Source organism: Sus scrofa, chromosome 1, assembly GCF_054392235.1.
Source record: "Sus scrofa isolate SSC_HxYL_T2T_F1_AM1 chromosome 1, Sscrofa_HxYL_maternal_Yorkshire_Landrace_v2.0, whole genome shotgun sequence".
Lineage (NCBI taxonomy): Eukaryota > Metazoa > Chordata > Mammalia > Artiodactyla > Suidae > Sus > Sus scrofa.
Genome location: NC_139383.1, coordinates 145,321,314 through 145,345,220, shown reverse-complemented (window position 1 = coordinate 145,345,220; position 23,907 = coordinate 145,321,314). Strand labels below are relative to the sequence as shown.

Below are 23,907 nucleotides of genomic sequence, written 5' to 3'. Positions count from 1 at the left end.
ACTGTCAAATGACTATACTACCCAAGGCAATCCACACATTCAGTGCAATCTCTTATTAAATTACCAGTGGCATTTTTCACATAACTAGAACAAAAAACTTAAATTTGTGTGGCAGCACAAAAGACCCTGAATAGTCAAAGCAATCTTGAGAAGGAAAAATGGAACTGAAGGAATCAGGCTCCCCAACTTCAGACTATACTAAAAAGCCATAGTTATCAGAACAGTATGGTACTGGCACAAAAACAGAAATATAGATCAATAGAACAGCATAAAAAGCCCAGAGGTAAACCCACAACCTGTGGTCAATTAATCTACATCAAAGGAGGCAAGAATATACAATGGAGAAAAGAGAGTCTCTTCAATAAGTGGTTCTGGGAAAACTGGACAGTTACATGTAAAAAAATGAAATTAGGACATTCTCTAACACCATATACAAAAATAAACTCAAAATGGATTAAAGACCTAAATGTGAGACAGGATGCTATAAAACTCCTAGAGGAAAACATAGGCAGAACACATTTTGACATTAATCGCAACAATATCTTTTTTGATCCACCTCACAGAGTAATAGAAATAAACCAAAAATAAGCAGATATGACCAAATTAAACTTAAAAGCTTTTATACAGTAAAGGAAACCATAAACAAAATGAAAAAACAACCTATAGAGTGGGATAAAATATTTGCAAATGATGCTACTGACAAGGGATTAATTTCCAAAATATAAAAATGGCACATAGAGTTTAATATCAAAAATGAAACAGCTTAATAACAAATGAGCAGAAGACCTACATAGACATCTCTCTAAAGAGGACTTACAGATGCACATGAAAAAATACTCAACATCACTAATTATTAGAGAAATGCAAATCAAAATTACATTGAGGTATCACCTCAACACCAGTCAGAATGGCCATCATCAAAGAATCTACAAACAAATAAATACTGGAGAGGGTGTGGAGAAAAGGAAACCTACACTGTTGGTGAGAATGTAAATTGGTTCAGTCACTATGGAGGTTCCTTAAAAAACTAAAAATACAGTTACCTTATGATCCTGCAATCCCACTTTTGAACATATATCTGGAGAGAAACCATAATTCAAAAGATATAGTCAACCCTATGTTCATAGCAGCACTGTTTACAATATCCAAGTCATAAAAGCAACCTAAATGTCCATCAACAGAGAAATGAATAAAGAAGATGTGGTATAAATATACAGTGGAATATTACTCAGCCATAGAAAAGAATGAAATAATGCCATTGCAGAAAGATGGATGAACCTAGAGATTATCATACTCTGTGAGTAAGCCATGCAGAGAAAGACAAATATATATTGCTTGTATGTGGAATCTAAAAAATTGGTAAAAATGAACTTATTTATAAAATAGAAACAGACTCAGACATAGAAAACAAGCTTAAGGTTACCAAAGGGAAAGAGGAGGAGGGATAAATTAAGAGTTTGGAATTAATGTATACACACTACTATATATAAAATAGATAACCAACAAGGACCTACTGTATAGCCCAGGGAACCATACTCAATATTTTGTAATAACCCATAAGGGAAAAGAATCTGAAAATTATATATATATATATGTATATATATATATGTAATATATATATCTGAATCATTTCACTGTACATTTGAAAGTAACACAATGTTGTAAATCAACTATACTTCAATAAAAAAAAACAACAGAAGAAATTTCCCTCCCTTAGTCAAATCAACCAATTTTCCGTAAACATAAAGATTCTCATATATACATTTAATTCCTTTCAGTGAAAAGTCTTAGCCACACAAATTAGTAAAAAAAAAAATACAATATTTCTTTCTAAGTGATGCTAAAGCAACTTCATGGACAAATGGATTATAAGGCTGGGCCAAAACTTTATTTCAAGCTAGCTACAAGGGGTGAGATCTTTAAATGTGCTGATTCAAGATTCCCTTTAGGGATTTTATGAGAAAAGTGAATGGTTAATAATTGTTAGACCTGAATACAAGAAAAAATAATGTCTGGTTAAAGATTATTAGGCTAGCCAGTCAGCTGGGTGGGTAACCCTGGTTTCCCAGAAGCCCTTAATCTTGTTTAGATCCATCAGAAAATTGCTCAAGCGTTTTAACAGTGATTATATCCCAGAGGAGGCTGTAAATTACATCACATAAAAAGTTCTGCCCTGGACCAGGTTTGGGACATTTTTTATTCTCAATGTGAATATACCTTTTGTGCCAAAAGTTATCAGTTTTTTGTTCTAAAATAATTTTTCTTAATATTTGATTTAAAATGGTTAGTCCTTTTGATGGTAGTTGTAAGATTTGAAAAACATTAATGTTAGATAAAATGCAACATATGAGAAATAGTAAGATTTCATAGTGGAAATAGCACTGAAGTAGGCTGCAAATGTGATGTTAAAAGAAGCTAAATAGTGTCTAGCTCTATCTACTATATACTAGGAAGTATGGGGTAAACTGTACCACGGAGAAGTGATAATATCCAGATCATGGGAAATTCTACAGACCACAAATGGTTTATCCAGCAAACAAACTGCAAAATGAGTGAGAGAGAGGGGAGGAGGGAGGAGAACCTATAAAAAACACTTAAAAGACTTACTAATAAATAATGACATGTAGACTTTATTTGGATTCCAGTTCAGACAAATTCACTATAAAATAAAATTATGGGAGTTCCTGTCATGGCTCAGCAGTTAATGAATCCAACTAAGAACCATGAGGACATGGGTTTGATCCCTGGCCTTACTCAGTGGGTTAAGGATCTGGCATTGCAGTGAGCTGTGGTGTAGGTCGTAGATGCGGCTCAGATCCCGAGTTGCTGTGGCTGTGCTGTAGGCCAGCGGTTACAGCTCCGAATGGACCCCTAGGCTGGGAACTTTCATATGCCGCGGGTTCGGCCCTAAAAAACAAAAAGACAAATAAAATAAAATTATGATGATCATGAGGCAATGGAAATTTTGAATTCTTTCTGGAAATGTAATGATTTTTTTTTTTTTTTTTTTTTTTTTTTTGTCTTTTGTCTTTTGTTGTTGTTGTTGTTGTTGTTGCTATCTCTTGGGCCGCTTCCGCGGCATATGGAGGTTCCCAGGCTAGGGGTTGAATCGGAGCTGTAGCTGCCAGCCTACGCCAGAGCCACAGCAACGTGGGATCCGAGCCGCGTCTGAAACCTACACCACAGCTCACGGCAACGCCGGATCGTTAACCCATTGAGCAAGGGCAGGGACCGAACCCTCAACCTCATGGTTCCTAGTCGGATTCGTTAACCACTGCGCCATGACGGGAACTCCTGGAAATGTAATGATTTTAAGGAATTGTTAATTTTAAAATTGTGATAATGGTATTGAATTTATATGTAAAAAATTTAACCTTATAGTTTGGAAATAGGTCTTGAAAAATTTGCAGATTAAATGATATGATGTCTGGGGTTTTCTTAAAAATAATATAAGAGGAAGAGTTGTGGGTGGGGATATAGATGAATACAATCAGCCTGAATTGATAATTGTTGAAGCCTCGTGATGGGTTCTTGTTGGCACTAAGAAAAAGATAGACGTTTCTTTGAGAGAGAAAAACGACTCTAATACATTAAGTAGAAACAATGCATGCCCTTCCCTCCCTCCAGCTGCTTTTGATAACCTATTATGCTTTTCCTGTCTCCCCTTCCAGTCATCTGTCAAACCAGAGATTGCCATCTTTGAGGTCCTTACTCCTCCCACCACAGAAAACCTCTCTTGATGTTCATTTTTGCCTTATATAAAAATATTAAGGAGCATATTTTCCAGGGCTGGCTGGGCTCTGAATAAACCTAAGAGTGGGTACAGAAGTCTGAAGAATTGATGGAATATTCTATGCTGATATTGGAGGAAGGGGGCAACCACATCAAAGTAAAGGTGATGTCAAGGCTCAAGTGGGGATACCGGGAGGGCCGGAATTCCCCATGGGTCTCACCCAGCTTTCACGATATGCTGAAGGTATCCAGGGGTGGCTGTTTATCTGGGAGGAACACTGACAATCCCAATGGCGCTGAGGCACCTGGCACATTTGTGTCTATATATGTCAGTGTGTATGTCTGGAGAGGCTCAGGGCAGCACTGGTATGGAGCTCAAATGAGATTTATAGGAAGACTCAGGGTCTCCAGCAAGCCCTCCAGTGAGTGTGAGGTGAGGCTTCTAGGTAGCTAGGAGGCATCACTGGGTCTGGCCAAAGAGAAAGCAGAGAACAAGCTGCAAGCAGCAGACCTTAGCTGGACCACAGCAATTTGGTAGACAAATGACCAGGACCTGCAGACCAGGGAGCAAGGGGATGTCATGCTTGAGGCCCCTGACCTGCCTACCACGAAGTTGCAAAGTTTAGAGACAAAAACCCAACCCCATGTATACTGTATGTTCAGGTGCCATCTTGGAGAGGAGCCAGGAAGGGAGTGGAAAACAGAAATCACCAAGTACCTTTATCTAGAAAGGCAAAACATTAAACAAAGGGACCCGGAATGGTTGCTCGGGATCAAGGTTTTATACCAGACTAGACCTTAATTATTTTTTCTTGTTACTCAGCAGTTAAGAGTTCACAAAGATGTTTACCTGTTTGTCTAAAACTACCAGGTGTTTTTTTTTTAACCCATCTGATATCTGATAAGAAGAGTATATTACAACCTCATAATATAGTTAATCTTTTCTTTTTTTTTAACTGGGCCACATCTGTGACATATATGGAAGTTCCTGGGAGGAGTCTAATCGGAGCTGCAGCTGCAGCCTCCATCACAGCCATAGCAATGCCAGATCTGAGCTGCATCAGCAACCTACACCAGAGCTCACAGTAATGCCAGATCCTTAACCCACTAAATGAGGCCAGGGATCAAACCCATGTCCTCATGGACAGTATGTTGTGTTCTTAATCTGCTGAGCCACAATGGGAATTCCACAACCTCATTGTAAGGAGACATGATTGTTGGTAGCCCTCTTTAGTCAGTTCATGTGTTTGAAAGCTTCTGGCTGTCTGTAGTGGAAATGCAGAGGAAGTGGGCGAAAGCCTCATTAGATCTAAGGTTGAGCCTGCCTCTTCCATTGGGCTCCTTCCCTGTGGGAACTTTATTGAGTTACTTGACACATCTATGAGCTGTGGTTGTCTGTAAAATGGAATTTAATAGTTTACCTCCAAGGCCTGTTCTGAAATCAAATGGCATCTGAATGTAGAGTTAATCAGTGCAGGGCTTGTCATGCAGTAAATGCTCAATAAATGTCAATGTCTTTTCTTCCCACACTGAATAATTTGCACACTGATTAACAAATGACGAATTGTTTCCTAGTTAATTTAGTCCAATTAACTGCCAATAAATTTACCTTAGTGTTTGATGGAATCATCCAAATTAGAGCATTGACACATTAGCATATACCACTTTATTTTAATCCAGTTCCAACTGTGACCTATAGATGTCTCTGAATCTTCCTCTGTACCCAGTTAAGGCTGAAGCTATGGAAGACAGCTCAGCCATTTGTGTTTGTGATTATTCATAAAGCACAGGGGTTGATGTGTGAGAAGGGAAAGCACTGATCACTCTGCCTGTCCACTTACCTCCTTCATCCCCCACCACAGGATGATTTTCCTTAAATTTGACCCTTTGTGCTGTGTCCACTCTCAACCTTGCAATGAGGGTGTAACTGCAGAGGCAAAGGCTTTTGGTGACTACTATGACATGGGATGGTGGTGGGAGAGGAAAGAGAGGAGAGGATCAGTCTCCCATCTATGTTCTGTTTCATTTTGAAGAGGCTAGGATGAGGATTTTTTATTTTAGGGTCAGGGCTCTGTGCTTTCTTCCTGACAAATGAGAGGCAATTTGAGTGAATTAGAATTTGCTTTACTTTCTGGATTTCCTCAGCTTTTTTTTTTTTTTTTTTTTTTTTCTTTTGGTTTTCTCTTTTGTTCCCTGGAGCTTAGGACTGTCTGGTCTTCTGGAGTGAAGCTGAGGAGATTGTGAGCCAGCCTCCTTCTCCTCAGGGAGTCCAGGCTTCTGCTTTATTTTGCCCTGCATGAATCTGTGCAGATGGTAGTGGTCATGTTGCGATTTACAGAGGATGATAGTGAAACAGGGTCTGTGGTTCTGTTGTCTTCAGTGGAGGATGAGCTCATCCCCTTGGAGACATAAAAGAGGCTATTAACCCCAGGGAGTTTGCTGGGGCAGAGGTACCTGAAGTCAGTCAGGGAATGAGAAGGAAAAAGATATAACACATGAACACAGAGATGAAGTAGCAGGATGTTAAATCAGGATGGAGCCCTGGAGCCAAGGAAGGGTGGAACCTTGACTCAGAATCACAGCCATATGTGGAATTGACAGGAACTTGTCCACTGGAGGGTCTCCTGTGCATGAGACTGGACCATGTATCCTGGTCTGCTCAGGATACTCCTGGGGTTATGCCTGTTGTCCAGAGTAGTTATTGATAGCACCACTTTCACTCTTAAAAGAGTCCTGATTTGGATGATAAATTATATCGTCACCCTATGTGTTTGCCTCACTAGACATTCTGTCAGCATCACAAGAGGGTGCTATGCTTGACAGTCCAGTAAAACATGTACAAAAAGCTTCTTATGGACCAAGAGACTGATCTAGAATTGGGCAGGAGTTTTCTTTGAGAGGCATTGGGCTTCCTAGTTCATACTATGTGTTCAATTTAAATTATAACCAAATTTCTTTCAGTCCTTCTCTCATTTCTATCTAGCTATTTTAAAAAGGGTTGCTTTTAAAATCAATATTATATTACAAATTACTTTTTTAAAAAACCATATCTAAATATTTCTAATGAGCAGTCAGGTCATTTTCATTTATGACTACTACAAACAATGCTTATACATGTCTGCCTCTGCTTCACTTATTTCTGTTCCTTCATCTGTAAATGGAGAAATCACAGAGTTGGTGGCAGAATTAAATGAGGTAATGCTTATAAAAGCATTTTATATAGTACCCACTACAGAGCAGATATTCAATAAAATTGCTTGTTGTTATTATTTAAATAATTGTTCCATAAATTATTTTTCTTTTTTTGCAGAGAAGGTCCATCCCTGGGCCTTCTGACTAGGGAAAATGGTGTCCCTAGTTCCTTTCAAGGTCATAAGCAGGAGCATGGCATATCTATGTAAAATGCCTTCTTAAAGCATCACTCAACCTTACTGAGGATTCTGAGCAAGGTCTGCAAAGTTCATACGGTCTACAGTCCCACTCAGTTCCCAGTTTCAAAGTAGATCTGATGATTTATTTATTTCTGCAGGGGCCAAAATGCCCTTCAAATGCTGTCATTGAGACATTAGACTTTTCTCTCATCTCTAAAGCATAAAATTCAAAACACTTATAGAAGTGGGGTTGAGAGAGAGGAGGATGAGGGCAGACCTTTAAAAGGCTGTAAAGCAGAATGGGATGGAAAGAGTAGGCCTGCCACTCTTATAACATGAGGTTTGTTTGGAGGAACTCCTGTAGAGACTAGAACAGGAAGTGGCAGGGTAAAGAGCTGCCTCAACTTTCATGTTGGGAAATATGTTTTTCAGATGTTCTTCCCAGCCAGAAATTGTCAATATGATAAAGAGACAGCTGTCTGACTTCAAAAGAAAGTGACCTCCTGCCTCCTGAAAATCTCTCTTCAGTCCAGGGCTTCCAAAAGGAGCTATCTCTGGATGAAAACTGATTTTATCTTTGCTGTTTTTTTTTTTTTTTTCTTAAAAGCTTTGAACAATATGGCAAAATATAAGAAAGGAGGCTTTTGCTCCAGATGTGCAAAGTTTCCTAGAAGAAAAAAGATCTAAAAAGCTTCTCTACCTCCTGTCCTGATAAGGCAAAGAGAGGACTCAACTTAACATGAGAGAGCTTATCAAATAAAAACTACTTGTCAGAATTTTCTCTCTAGTTTCCATCCTGCAGAGGCATATCCTGACAAGCTGTAGTCTCTCCACTGACCAAAAGCAAAAAGCAACAAGACAAACTAACCCAAAGTATGGCTGAGGAGGACTGAGAGTTTATGGAGCTCTTAAAAACTAAGGGAAGATGCTAATTTTACCCAACAAAGAGACAGGAAACATGTCAGGAAATGAAGCAAAAAAAAAGAGGGAAAATAACTTAAGACTTATTACCTATTTTTAACCTTGTCTACATTCAGAGACTTACAAAACTTAAAACAAGTAAAAATGAAAACCTAGAATACATGCAAAGTCTCTATTTTAAAAATAAAGGCCACAGGGCTGACAGATGGCACTGGTTATGGACTGAATATCCCCTTCAAAGTCATATGACAAAATCTTAACCCATCAATACGATTTCATTTAGAGGTGGGGTCCTTGGGAGGTAATTAGGTCACAAGGGTGGAGCCGTTAAGAATGGCATTAGTGCCTTTATAAGAAGTGACATGAGAGCTTGTGCTCCCAGATCTCTGCCACAGGAGGGCACAGCAAGACAGCAGCCATCTGCAAACCAGGGCATGGGTTCTCATCCGATCGATACTGGATCTATGGGCACCTAGATCTTCCACTTTCAGCCTCCAGAACTGTAAGAAATAAATGTTTGTTGTTTGTACTACCTGGGTGGTAATTTGTTATAGTACCCAAACTAACACAGCATAGATGAATTAAAATACCCAGACAGGAGTTCCCGTCGTGGCGCAGTGGTTAACGAATCCAACTAGGAACCATGAGGTTGCGGGTTCGGTCCCTGCGCTTGCTCAGTGGGTTAACGATCCGGCGTTGCCGTGAGCTGTGGTGTAGGTTGCAGACGCGGCTCGGATCCCGCGTTGCTGTGGCTCTGGTGTAGGCTGGTGGCTACAGCACTGATTCGAACCCTAGCCTGGGAACCTCCATATGCCAAGGGAGCGGCCCAAAGACATAGCAAAAAGACAAAAAGACAAAAAAAAAAAAAAAAAAGAAAAAAAAGAAAAATACCCAGACAGTCAAAACCAAAATTTCATTTTGGCTTTTAGTTTTAATTTTCTTCTCAACCAGAGAGACTAACAAAAGTAAGTGAAGCTATTCTGAGTTTCAGAAACTTTCTTTTCTATCTCTGTACTAAGTTACAAAAATGGCTGTTTCCAAAAGTGACGAAAGGGAGAAGCAACAAGACTCATTAGACCACATTGTGAGTGTCTGTGGAAATATTCTATAGGTGGGGGGTGGGTAACGCATGTGTCAGTGTGTGTGAGAAATAGCAAATGCTTTTAGGCTTACCACTGTCTTTGGAGGAAGAAGGAGACTAACTTAGTAGGTGCCAGAAGTGTGATAGTCGCAATATGTAAATGTGCATTTAATCTGCATAACAGCCCAATGAAGTGGAATTTTTTGTTGTTGTTCAGTTGTTTTTCTGTTCAAAGTATCATGGTCAAAGTCACACATCTAGAAGTGGTGGGGCCAGCATTTGAACAAAGATCAGAGAAGAACTAGTATATTAGTTGTACAGTGAGCAGACATATTTGCTCTGTAATTTGAACTGAGAGACAGTTCTGAAAAGTTCTGCAGAGTGGGGGTCAGAATTGGTGCCCTGGCAAACCAAAGCCACAAGCATTCATAGTATAGAAATCAGCAAAGGAATTAGCTCTGTAAGGCAGGAAAACAGCACATGAAGAGGAAGGAGAGGCCAGAGGCCACTGAAGGTCAGGTGTAGTGCAGCATTTGAAACTATGAATGCATGGATCCCCTTCCCACACCATGGAATGAAAATCACCAGGGATGTTTTTAGAGTCTTCCAGCCTTCTTCTGCACAAGAGTTGAGAATCCTATGATATGAAGTCAAAATGGAAGACCATGCTAGTCCCTGCCACAGAATAGGATTCTGTTCTTTGCAGTCTTACAATCCCCAACTCTGAGTGGCCCCTTGTCCCTTCTGCTAAAGCTCATTGCCTTTCCTAAGTATAGAAATATGGCAATTAATTCAGGAGAAAGGTAACAAAGAAAAAGAGAATGCAAAAAAAAAAAAAAAAAAAGAATCCAATCTGATGGCTTCTTTTCTTCTCAGACCAACTAAATTGACACTATCAGAAGTTTGTTGAAGGAATGTAAAATCTCTTCTCTTGGATTATTTGCAAAGAGGATATATAGCTGCCTATTAGCAGGACTCAAGTGCAAATCCTTCTGCCTGAGAATCAGTGAGTGCATCTTTCACATCTAGTCTGAGGATGTTTTTGTAAAACGCTACACCAAGTTCTTTGCTATATGTACAAGTTCTGCCTCCTGGAGCCAATAAAAGGAGACATACCTTGCTCATTTTAAAAGATACTGATTCCACATATGACCAGAAGGAAATTATTTGTCATGGGGAAAACTATTTTTCCACTTACCTATAGCCTTCAAAGGAGGGTGGATCTTAGTGAGGAATCTTCATTTGTGGTGTGGGATAAAGGGGATGAGGATATAATTTCTGAGAGAGGAGAGTTAAATTGTTAAACCTGTTAAGAAATTAAACCTGCAGAGACTAGCATGGTCTTCCATCTTGACTTCATATTGTAATAACCTGGGGAGTTTTTAAAACTAGGAAAGCTGAGTTTCCGTCCCAGTTAATCCAAAGTCAGTTATTTTTGAAAACAATTGTATAGAAAGGAAGACCAGGTGGTTGGTGGGTTTTGATGAAATTTTATTGTGTTATTCTTGGAACATTCTTCAAAAGGTCTAAGCTAATCTTCAGGGCTTTGTGAATTTATATCCTTCCTTCTTTCATTCAGTGGAATATCAAGTCTGGCCTCAAGGCGGGTGTGGAGGGGCAGAGTGTGTGCTCACCATCTTGGTGACACTCAAGCAAAATATACTTAATAGCTGCAAAGAAACAAATTGAGTAGAGGGTTAGGAAGGCTGTTAAGTGAACATAAGCTATTAGTGGCTTTGTCCTTTTTTTTTTTTTTTTTTTTTTTTTTTTTGCTTCTATCAAGTAAACAAATATTTTTAAGTAAAAAATCTTCTTTTCTGGGTAGGATAAAAGTAGAGCACCCACATTTCAAACAGAGTATTCTTAAAAAAAAAAAAGAAGAAGAAGAAGAATGCCACATACACGCAATGGAGCACAGATCAACAGAAAATCACCCTCTTCCTTGACCTATATATTGCCTTGGGCATTTTATTATTCAGAAGATGACTGGGGTGTTTGTAAATTGTCTAGACCTTTGTGTTTCCAGCCTTTAGATACGTTACTGATCTTCTGCAGAAAGTAAAGATGTGGTGATGGAACACCATCAGAAAAGAAACAGAAAGATGGAACAGAAAAGGACCAATATCAAGCCAAGGCCAGTACAGGTTTTACAGGTGAGGGATCCTTCAGCTTTTAAAGATGAAAGAGAGCTTGAGCACAGGAGAGTTCAGTCAGTTCTTTCTGTTAGCCATTGGGAATGCCAGCAAAATATTCATTAGTGAGGGAAGGTGAGATATTTGAACAAAGGTGTGATTTCAGCTTTTGATGTTTTCTCAGATGCTTGATAAATAGACCAGTGAGGAAAAGGGTACTTCAAGTTATTCAAAATATTGTTTATAGAACATTTCCTCCATGTCAGGCCCTTAGTTCTGAAGATAAGATAGCCCTCTCCTTCATGGGCTGTCTTGTTCCCCTCTAGGATTCATTCCTTAGGACAATATTCAGTTGCATTTTTTAGAACCAGCCTTCTACGAATGAGTTTGTTCTGTTACCTACAGCCTGAAATAGAGCTACTGATCTGGAGGAATGGGTAGTGGTGGCCTCCCACCACCATCTGTCCAGGAATCCATCAACCCCACCAAGTATCCAAAAAAAAAGGGCTGAACTTCCCATTCAGAGTACTGAATCTAAGGTTCATGATAGAATTTTCCACCTTGAAGAAAAGCTTAAGTCATAATCAGTTTTCCTCTGTAGCTAAAACAAAACAAAACAAATCAAAACAACCAACCCACAGAGTTATCAAAGTCTAGGCTAGTAATATTAGGATGTAACATTTACACTGGTCATGTTACTGTTCTCACTCATGATCTATGATGATGTATGTACATTTCAAATGAAAAACGGTTTCCCACCACTTGAAGTGAAGTAATAGTAAGAAATCTAACCAAAGCCTATCTAGAAAAACCAAACTGCTGACTTTTAGGATCTGTAACTAATACAGGGCCAAGGAGGCCAGTATGATACCTCAGCATATCTCAACCTGCTACAAAGGCAGTCACATTAATCTCTGGGCAGGGGACCTGTATTGGGAGGGAGGGAGAGGAGGGGTGGAGGTTAGGAAGAACAACAATTATAGACCTCTCTCAAATCTGGGGGAAGCAAACAGAATCCTGGGCCAGTTTTCCAACCTCAGCTTATCAGCTTGAAGCCCAGATTTGCCATATCAGTTTTTCAATAACATTGCCTAAGATGGTGGCTTATTTATTTTTGTCTTAGATTTATGGATTGACTTTTTTCCAGAAGGCAATCCCAGTTGACATATACATTTGTTCTTGCATATTAAGTCTTTTTTGGGGGGATAGAAGAAATTGACAACAATTTACAGGTAGATACATGTGCTCTTTCTTGTTCTAAATTGTGATTTTCATTTGCTCTCTATCCAGTCTCTGGGGGTAGATTATTTTCCACTCTCAGAACCTGTGTTTCCTCCTTAGCCTTTTCTGGCTGCTTGTCTGGGCTGTTTTCCACATTCCAAACCTTTAAACAACTAAAAATCTTAACCTTTTCTGGTCAAAATTTTGAAATCATAAATTAAACGGTTTTGTCAGCTCAATAAACTTTCTTTGGTTAAAAAAAATAATCATAAAAAGAAGGATTAACAGGCACCTGGAAGAGGGCTCTATATTTTGGCAAGAAAGATTAGGCTTTTCTCAAAGGTATCGTGGGGTTTAGAGAAGAAAAGTCACTACAGAATTGGCTGGATTTGTTTCCTCACATATCTTATATATTAATAGTAAGCCATCCTAATTATTTGTCTCTATATGCATGTTTGTGGGCCTAGAAAGTGCCAGCAGTAAGAGGACTTAGAGTGTAGTTGCTCTACTCTACTCTGTGGAAATAGTAGCAGTAAGACTCTTCCTCCGTGATAATTTTCCACTCTTCTGTATAGAAGGTAAACTTCTAGAACATTCTGGACTTCTAGACATCTTAGGCTTCCAGAACATTCTGTGGTTGGGTGACCCACCTACAAATTAAATGACATGTGTGCTCATGCTTGAGAAAGAATTGACCACTGCCCTGCCTGACCTTTAACTTTCATTGTCACTACTAGTTCAACATGAGATTTTCAGCATGATGGGACACTCCAGTGAGGAACCACCTGCCTTGTGAAAATGTCCTACTTCTCCTGTTCGGGAAGCCTGGATCATCCAGGCTCTGCATGTGTTTAGGCCCTGAGCTTTTTATGTCCCTCCTAGAAGGAGGTTCTTGCAGGCTGAATCTGAAAGTGGGGAAATTTAGTAGAAGATAGAACAAACAGAAGCAGATTTCTCAATAAAAGGGTGATTGAGTGTCTAGGATATATTTCATATCCCCAACTGCCCCTAATAGTGCCTGGCATGGACTATACACATAAGAACAGTTTGCTGAATGACTGAATGAATTTGAATGACTGCTTTCAATGGCATTACCAGTGAAGAAAGGTGGTTTTACTGCCTTGCTGCACAAAGGTGATCTTTTGAGAGAATCCTAGGCCTCATTAATCTATCCATTCAGTTGACAGATATCACTGAGCACTTCCTATGTGTTGCTTAGTACTTTATCTGAAATTTTCTAGTACATTTATACCCCCATCCAACTTGGTCCTAGAATGTAGGCTCCAAGAGAGCAATAACATTGCCTGTCTTGTTTATTGCTGTTTCTTTAGCACCTGAAGTGGAACTTAGGAATAGAGAAAAGCCCTCAGCACTTGACATATTGACCTTTACTCCAACTAGTATTGCACAACTTGCAAATGGCTCCAAATAATTCCCTGTACTGAAACCCAGTGGTGGCCAAGGGAAGTGACTCTTATGTTGGGCTTGGCATCTTCTGTCATAGGTCATTTCGTCACCTTCTAGTCAGCCTTGCTGTCACTCAGACTGTGTTTCAGCCTGACCCTGCCTCCTCCACCAGGACTACAGTGGATAAACAAATTTTGGAGTTTCTCCATATTTTCTCAAAGTTCAGTTTTTAAAATATAAAGTCTTCTGTTTCATTGTTTTAGTCATTTCTGTTCTATCGTATTTCATAAAATCCATAAAATGAAGAGGGTCAAAGGTGCAGCTTTCCTGTAATGGAAAACTGCTTGACTAATGCCTTTGGCAAACTATTTTCTCTGTACTGCTGGGTTAGGATGGGCCTCATAAACCTCCCAGACTTCAGGCTAGAAAAAAATAACTTCCAGACTGAAGGTTGCTTCAGGATTTTCCCAGGCCCTAGAATGTCCTTTACTCTCCAGTTGCTTCCTGAGTCCCTCTTCTGGACCCACTTTCCATTACAGAAGGAGAGAGAGTGAGAGAATGCATAGAACACTATGGTTTACAAGCTTTTTCATGTGTTGTCTTTTAAAATCATTTCTATTAAACTGTGAAATATGTGTCATTTGTTTTAGAGATGTGGAGCTAGAGGCTTAGGAGGGTTAGGTAACACACTAACCAGCAATGGAGATGTCATTCCAACCCAGGTCTCCTAAATATGAGGTGTTTTACCACTCCCAAACTATGTCATAAAGAGTCTCTGAAGTTGGCAAGGTATTTTGTTTCCTGGTTACTTCCCTGTGGACATTGTGGTTCCCCAGACTTCTTAAGCTGGTTCACTTCTTTAGCCCTCCGTATAATGTTGTGCCCTCTGCCTAGAAGAACTTACTCTCCTTTATTTATTTGTTTATGTAACTCATATTCATTCCTCAAATCTGAGCTCAAGGGAGAAGTACAAGGGTAAGAATAGGCCCTGGAATCACATTGTCTGGGCCCAAATCTTGGTGCTACTCTATTAGATTTGGCATTGTGGCTTAACCTCTCAGTCCTTTGTTTTCCATCTCTATGATGGGAAGAATTTTAACACTTATCTTCAAAGGCCTGCAAAGAAGGAATGTAATACGACATTGCTTAAAGCATATTCGATTTTCCGTTGTTCCCTCCCAATTTAGAATCATGTTACTGGGCTCCCTCCTTCTCTAAAATTGCCTCTTGGTGTTCCTGCAGTTTCTTATCAATCACCCCTTCCCTGAGAGAGGAACACGAAAGAGGGAAAAAAAAGAGAAAAGAAAAAAGAAGAGCATGGAGCAAGTAGAGAAAAACATCAGATACAGAGAAAACTTTGCCAGCTGAAAGGAAAGAAGGAACATTAAATGTATCAGTGTTTCTCTGGTAGGGGTTGGGGAGGAGAGGAGGGAGACATAGCTAAAAATGGTACTGCCCGTCCTGGCAGACATGTCTTGGCTCAGAAGGATCTGCTTTGAATCCAGGAACCAGCATAGGAATCTAGAACCCAACTCAGCAGTTCTGAGGGAGGAGAAGGAAAATACGAGAAGAGCTGGTTGAGAAGGAAGGAGGAAGAGTGACAGGAATCATCTTTGTATAAATCCAAGTGGCTGTTGGAATGTATCTGTGTTTTAAGAAATTATAGTGGTTTTTTTGTTTGTTTTGTTTTTTTTAGAGCTGCACCTGTGGCATATGTAGGTTCTCAGGCTAGGGGTCGAATCAGAGCTGTAGTCGTCTGCAACCTACACCACAGCTCCTGGCAACACTGGATCCTTAACCCACTGGGCAAGGCTGGTGGTTGAACTCATGTCCTTATGGGTGCTAGTCAGGTTCATTAACAAAATGAGGGAACACCAAGGACCAGTTTTTATATGCTTTTTTTTTTTTTTTTTTTTTTTTTTTTGCATAGCAACAAGACCCGCAAAAGGCATGTGTTCACCCAAGATGTCACTTGTTCAGCTCATTAAATTATTAGGTGAAGCACTGATGACAGTTACATAGCACAGAGCTGGAAGTGTGCTTTTCACTGCCTAACAAAGTAGGTCAAAAGTTTTCTTTATTATTTAATTGCTTCTTTTTATCTTAGACTTTTGATGGAGTTCCTTTGAGTGGGTAAAATGGTTGTCATATTTGGTGAGGATAATTTGAGGATAGGAACACTTGAGTGACTCAGAAGTCTACTTCTGGATGGCAAGGAAATTCACCCTCAACTTTCCTCTTGCATAGCATTCATTCATTCAACAAAGATTTCCTGAGCCTCTACAGTGTATCAGGCCTTATGCTATGTATTGGAAATACAGCACCAAGCAAGACAGATTCTGATAGATAGCATTCTCATGATGAAGCCTTTGACTCCTACTCAAGTCTGTTTACCTGGGCAATACCTCATGTACAAAATCTCTCTCCTAATCACATAAAGTGAATATGTCCTAAGATATCCTCTGCCAGGCTCTGCTAAAGAGTACTGGTAGTTATTGAGGTGTTGATGGCAAAGTGTTCTATAAGTCACCTCCTTGGAAAGTATAAAAGTATACACCTGGAAATATAAAAAGCCTTAACACACAGGTTTGAATTTCTGTAGGGAGACTTCAAGCATATGCGCATATATGGCATTCCCAAGGGCATACTCATATTTTGATGGTTACAATATAATTAGAGTTAGCATTTATTGAGTGCTTACCAAGAACCAAGAAGTATGCTAAACATTTTCAATGAACAAACTCATTTCATCTTTAAATTTTATAAGGTGTCAAGAACTCAGAGGATTTGAAATTGTGATCTATTTATAGGCTTTTGGGTGCTGGCAGAAGACATAAGACTGCTGGGTCAAAGACAAAGAATTTTATTACTCATGACTCAGCCCATATACCTCAGCTCATATTACTCACGTGCATCGGTGCATGTGCATAGTTCCTCTGGCCCTGAAGTTCCATGGCAGCATATAGTGTGGTGTTAATAGGAGAGGAGCCCTGAGCTTAGGAAACCTCAATCTTTTCTTTCTTATCTTTTAATTAATTTATTTTTTTAAAATTGAAGTGTAGCTGATTTACAATATTTTAGTTGATGGTGTATAGCCGAGTGATTCATTTATGCATATGTAGGTATATATGTTCTTTATCAGATTCTTTTTCATTATAGTTTATTACAAGACATTGAATATAGTTCCCTGTGCTATACAGTAGGACCTTGTTGGTTATCTACTTTATATATAGTAGTGTGTATCTCTTCACTCCAAACTCCTAATTTATACCCCCTGACTTTTGCCTTTGGTAATCATAAGTTTGTTTTCTATGTCTGTGAGTAAATTTCTGGGTTTTGTTTGTTTGTTTGTTTTTTTGTTTGTTTTTTGTCTTCTGTCTTTTTAGGGTCACACACAAGGCATATGGAGGTTCCTAGGCCCAGGGTCAAATTGGACATGTAGCCGCTAGCCTACACCACAGCCACAGCAACACGGGATCCGAGCTGCATCTGCAACCTACACCACAGCCCACAGCAACACTGGATCCTTAACCTACTGAGTGAGGCCAGGGATTGAACCAGCATCTTCATGGGTACTAGTCAAGTTTGTTAACCACTGAGCAACGATGGGGAACTCCTATATCTGTTTTGTTGTAAGTTCATTTGTATCATTTTTTTTAGATTCCATATATAGGTGATATATGATATTTGTCTTTGTCTTTGACTGACTTCACACAGTATGATAATCTCTAGGTCCATCAATGTTGCTGCATGTGGTATTATTTCATTTTTTATGGCTTAGTAATATTCCATTTTATATATGTACCACATCTTTTTTAATCCATTCATCTGTCGATGGACATTTAGGTTGTTTCCATGTCTTGGCTATTATAAATAGTGCTGCTATGAACATTAGGGTGCATGTAGCTTTTCAAGTCAGAGTTTTCTCTGGATATGTGCCCAGGTATGGGATTGCAGGATCAATGGTAACTATTTTTAGTTTTATAAGAAACTTCCATTCTTTCTCCATGGTGGCTGTACCAATTTACATTCTTGCCAACAGTGTAGGAAGGTTCTTTTTTCTTCACACCCTCTCCGGCATTTGTTGTTTGTAGATTTTTTGATGATGGCCATTCTGAATGGTATGAGGTGGCACCTCATTGTACTTTTGGTTTGCATTTATCTAATAATTTGCAGGGTTGAACATCTTTTCACATGCCTGTTGGTCACCTGGGTGTCTTCTTTGGGAAAATGTCTGTTTAGGTCTTCCGCATTTTTTTTTTTTTCTCTTTTTTGTCTGCCCTGTGGCATATGGTGTTCCTGGGCCAGGAAAGATAGGAGCTACAGTTGTGACCTATGCCACAGCTGGGGCAACACTGGATCCTTTAACCCATGTCCCAGACTAGGGATCAAACCTGCCTGGTGCTGTAGAGATGCCACCAATCCCACTGTGCCACAGTGGGAACTCCTGTGCACATCCCCCCAACCCTGCACCCACAGCATGTGGAAGTTCCTGGGGCCAAGGACTGAACCTGCACCATAGCAGTGACCTGAGCCACTGCAGTGATGTCAGATCCTTACCCTCTGCTGTGCACAAGGGAACTCCTTCTGCCTATTTTTTTTTTTTTTTGATATCTCTATGTAGGGCTTTATTTTAAAAAATCTAACCATAGTATACATATTGTTATGCAGCCTCCTTTTCTCCATGTTTCCTTATGCACATATATTTACTTAATTTTAAAGAAATAGTTTGTATACAACACTATAAATCAACTATGTGTTAATAAAATTTTAAAATAAAATAAATTAAATAAAAAGATAATGTACCCCCCAAAATAGTTTATAGGCTTCCTTACTAATAATATGCTAACTTATTTAATAAATCTCTTCCTTTTTGACATTTAGGTTGTTTTGCACTTTTTTTCCTAGTAGTAGTGTTTCAAGGAACATTCTTTTTTTTTTAACTCAATTAATTTTATTACATTTATAGTTGTACAACGATCATCACAACCAAATTTTATAGCATTTCCATCCCAAACCCTCAGTGTATCCCCTCACCCTCCAACCTGTCTCATTTGGAAACCATAAGTTTTTCAAAGTCAGTGAGTCCATATCTGTTCTGCAAAGAAGTTCATTGTATCCTTTTATTAGATTCCACATGTGATACCATGTGACATTAGTGTCTCACTCTCTGACTAACTTAGCATGATAATTTCTAGGTCCATCCATGTTGCTGCAAATGCCATTATTTCTTTCTTTTTAATGGCTGAGTAATATTCCATTGTGTATCTATACCCCATCTTCTTTACCCACTCCTCTGCCAATAGACATTTAGGTTGTTTCCATGTCCTAGCTATTGAATATAGTGCTGCAGTGAATACTGCAGTACACGTGTCTTTTCGAGTCACAGTTTTCTCTGAATAGATGCCTAGGAGTGGGATTGCTGGATCAAATGGTAATTCTATTTTTAGTTTTTTGAGAAATCTCCATACTGTTTTCCACAGTAGTTGCACCAATTTACAGTCCCACCAACAGTGTAGGAGGAGTCCCTTTTCTCCACACCCTCTCCAGCATTTATTGTTTATAGACTTTTTTTTTTTTTTTTTTTTTTTTTGTCTTTTTGCTATTTCTTGGGCCGCTCCCGCGGCATATGGAGGTTCCCAGGCTAGGGGTCGAATCGGAGCTGTAGCCACCGGCCTACACCAGAGCCACAGCAATGCGGGATCCGAGCCCCGTCTGCAACCTACACCACAGCTCATGGCAACGCCGGATCGTTAGCCCACTGAGCAAGGGCAGGGACTGAACCTGCAACCTCATGGTTCCTAGTCGGATTCGTTAACCACTGTGCCACGATGGGAACTCCTGTTTTTAGACTTTTTGATGACGGTCATTCTGGTACGTGTAAGGTGGTACCTCAAGGTAGTATTGATTTACATTTCTCTAATAATTAGTGATGGTGAGCATCTTTTCATGTGTGTTTTGGCCATCTGTATGTCTTCTTTGGAGAATTGTCTGTTTAGATCTCCTTCCCATTTTTTGATGGGGTTGTGTTTTTTTTTTTTTTTTTTGGTATTGAACTGCAGAGGGTGATTATAAATTCTGGAGATTAATCCCTTGTCAGTTGCTTCATTTGCAAATATTTTCTCCCATTCTGTGGGTTGTCTTTTTGTTTTGTTTAGGGTTTCCTTTGCTTCTGCCTATTTTTTGATTGGGTTGTTTGTCTTTTTGGTATTGAACTGTATGAGCTGTTTGCAAATTTTGGAAATTAAATTTGGTTGCATCGTTTGTAGATATTGCTCCCAGTTCATAGGTTGTCTTTTTGTTTTGTTTATGGGAAACCTAAATCTTGTATAATGGGCAGTAAATATGCCTGCCTTTTGCTCTGAGGGAGATGCTATTTCTGTCGTCCACAGTTGCTTGCTTTACAAAATCCTTGGGAAGTTATTCGGGAACAAAGGGCAGTCAGTATCTTACAAGGTATGTAGACATACAAGGGACTCATGGAGAACAGTGTTGCCTAAATCGGTACTGTGAATATCTTCATGTACCACTGAATAAACTGAGACTTGCATCAGGTCACAAAATCAGTACATATGTGACTAGCATTTGAACTAGACAGTTTGATTCCAGAGCACATATAGTGTTTTGATGGCTGAAAGCTGAATCTATACTTGGGGTGCAGCTGTGTTTACTGAGGAGGCACTTGGATGGGCATCAAGGGCTTACCCTGTCTGGATGGCACCCTTTACCTACTTATGAATTTACATGTTTTAAACCACTGTGCCACTGAGCTGAATCTGATACATGCACAAACCGAAGAGCTTTGTGTTACAAAAAGGTTTACCACCTCTACTGCAGAATTTTGTATATAGTTGTTTTCTATTTCATTATGGTTTTACATTCTCCCATATTTAAAACCCCCTTAATTATACAGTCTGTATTTATACCTCTTTTGGGTAAATTAAACAAGGAATGCAAAATTGATACACTCGTTTCCCTGAGGATAATTTTGGCAATAATTGCAGAGTTGAGTGAACAACACCAATCAAGACTGAGTTGAAAGTGTGATTTTGATATATTTTACTAGAAATATATAGGAGATTCATTATATATCTTCAGAATTCTACTTATTTACATCTTAGCATGCTAAGCAGAGTTTTTAGAGATCATTTTAGCCTCACAAAGAGTGACATAGATATTCATACAGCAAATCTAAATCGCATAACCCAGTCGGTTGTCTTATCAAGGTCCTTTATGCTTTACTCTCCAAACTCCAAATGTGCTTCTAAACCAAGTGGAAATGCTATGAGAGTTAGAATAAAAGAAGACAAAGAACACTGAACTTCAGAGCTGAGATTTGCCACCAGTGAGCTGTGTAAGCTTAAGCCAGACACTGTTAGATGTAGTTTCCTGCTCTATAAAATTAGTGCTGGGGTACCGGATCTATGCCTTTTCCCCATAGTACTACTTGGAATATGACTCTAATATAGTAAATTCTTTTGGGAAGCCAGCACCTAGAATTGAGTTGTACACTCTTTATAATTAAGAACAAGGACTTTGGAACCAGGCAGACCTAGGTTTGAATCCTGGCTCTGTTAGTTATATAAATTTAGACATACTGCTTAACTTCCTTGATTCTCTATAAAATAGAAATAATACTTTCCTTTCCATCAGTATTTCTACATAAACCCATACCAAACAATCTCCTTTGATCTCACATTTCTATTTTGTTATTACATATATCTTTTACTTTTTTTTTATTTTTTATTTTTGTCTTTTTAAGGCCACACCCACAGCATATGGAGGTTTCCAGCTAGGGGTCGAATTGGAGCTATAGCCACTGGCCTACACCACAGCCGCAGCAACACCAGATCCAAGCCGAGTCTGCAACCCACACCACAGTTCAGGGCAATGCCGGATCCTTAACTCACTGAACAAGGCCAGGGATCAAACCTGCATCCTCATGCATACTATCATGGATACTAATCAGATTCGTTTCCGCTGAGCCATGATGGGAACTCTTACCATATCTCTTTTATAGTTAAACCTGCTAAGAGTTGTCTCACTATTGTCTTTACTTTCTCATCTTCCTTTGACTTTATAACAATGTGACTTCTATTTTTTTTTTTTGTCTTTTAGGGCCGCACTCATGGCATATGGAGTTTCCCATGCTATGGCTCCAATCGAGCTGCAGCTGCCAGCCTACACCACAGCCACAGCAACGCCAGATCTGAGCTGCATCTGTGACCTACACCACAGCTCATGGCAATGCCGGATCCTTAACCCACTGAGCGAGGCCAGGGATCAAACCTGTGTCCTCATGGATCCTAGTCGGGTTTGTAAACCACTGAGCCACGATGGGAACTCCTACCATATCTCTTATAGTTAAACCTCCTAAGAATTGTCTCACTATTGTCTTTACTTTCTCTTCTTCCTTTGACTTTATCATAATGTGACTTCTAATTTTTATGACTTCCACTGATAACTGTTTTCACTAAGGTCGCTTAGTGAAAAAAATCCAAAAAAAACATTTCTCAGTTATATCTCAGTAAAATCCAGCATAGTCAACCATTCTCTCCTTCTTGAAACACACTCTTCCTCTGGCTTCCAAAAATTTACCTTCTACCTTCTAGTCTTCCTTCCCTGTTTCATGTGGGGCTCCTCTTCTGTTTGCCCCTTACATGTATTGTTCCCCACAAAGTTCTATGCCCCCCCCTCTTTTTTTTCCCTCTACAAAATCCTCTGGATGTCTTAAGTGTTTGCATGGCTTCAAGAACCACCTGACATATACGCTGATGATGCCTGAATCTTTATCTTCAGCCCATAGTTTCTCTGAGTTTCAAATCCACACACACAACTACATCCTGATTCTTTCTACTTGCTTGTCCCACGGATATGTATCACAACATGTCCCAATAAAACTGATTACTTTTCTTCACATGTTAGTTCCCCTATTTTAGTGATGGGGTCTCCATCCACTCAGTGGCTCAAGCTGGAAACCTGGGCATTATCCTTTTCCTTTGCTTTACTTTCACCCCACCGCCATCTTCAATCAAGCAGGCTTCCTTTTGAATATCTCTTGAATCTATCTGTCTCTCCATCTCAGTGGTCATTTTTTGAATCAGTCCACCATCATTTTTCATTTACATTGCTACAACATCCCCCTCATTGATCACATTAATCAGTCTTTGTGCCATTCTTCACACTACAGCCAAATTGGTCACCTCATTTTCCTGATTATATTCTTTTCAAGAGGTTTATATTGCTTTCCAGTTCAAGTCTATACTTCAGTCTAGACTGAAAAAGTCTAGACTGTTTTCTTTCTTTCTTTCTTTTTTTTTTTTTTTTTTTTTGTCACACCTATGGCATGTGGAAGTTCCCAGTCCAGGGATCAAACCTGTGCCGCAGCTGTAACCAGAGCCACATCAGTGACAACGTCTAATCCTTAACTCTCTGAGCCACCAGGGAACTCTTGAAGTCTCACCTTTTTACAGTGACTTATAAGACCCTTAATGATGTAGACTCTGCTCACCTCTCCGGCTTTGTCTTTCCCTTCTCTCCTGTACTTTCACCACACACTTGATGCTCCACTGAAATAGCTCCTTCCAGTTCTTCAGATTGAGCCAGGCTCTTTCTCACCCCAGGCCTATGTATGCTTGTTATCCTCTTAGTGGAAATTTCTCTTCAGACTCTTCCCCTCCTTTATCTGTATCTCCACCTCCAAAAAGCTTTTCCTGATCTTTCAAACTCCTGTTGGATATGCTCTCTCTCTATATACACATACATACTGCCCTCTATATTTTCCCTATCATCACACTTGCTACCTTGTATTATAATCCTGTGCTAATTTATCACTATCACCCACTACACTAAGCTCTGTGAAAGCAGAGGCCCTGTCTGTTTTGCAGGTATTCCTTGCACTTATCAAAGCCCAACACACGCTAAGAACAGAATCCACAAATAAAGTATCTACTGAATGAACAATGTATGGAAATCACACATTAGCTTGTTTAATAAGTGATGTTCTTTAGCCATAATTAAGAGTACGATATGAAAATATTTT

At 39.4% G+C, this 23,907-nt stretch overlaps 1 protein-coding gene across 18 annotated transcripts in view; it reads left to right on the top strand.

Moving 5' to 3' along the window:
- LOC102166069 (uncharacterized) overlaps window positions 1-23,907 on the top strand; it is a 273,766-nt gene that overhangs the window by 71,992 nt on the left and 177,867 nt on the right. For 2 of the 18 annotated variants that reach the window (XR_014814694.1, XR_014814647.1), the window contains exon 3: window positions 15,796-18,678. The exons of the other annotated variants lie outside the window; for them this stretch is intronic. The gene's annotated coding sequence lies outside the window, so the exon portion shown is untranslated. Of the gene's footprint in view, window positions 1-15,795; window positions 18,679-23,907 lie in introns of those variants that run through there. 18 annotated transcript variants of the gene reach the window in all.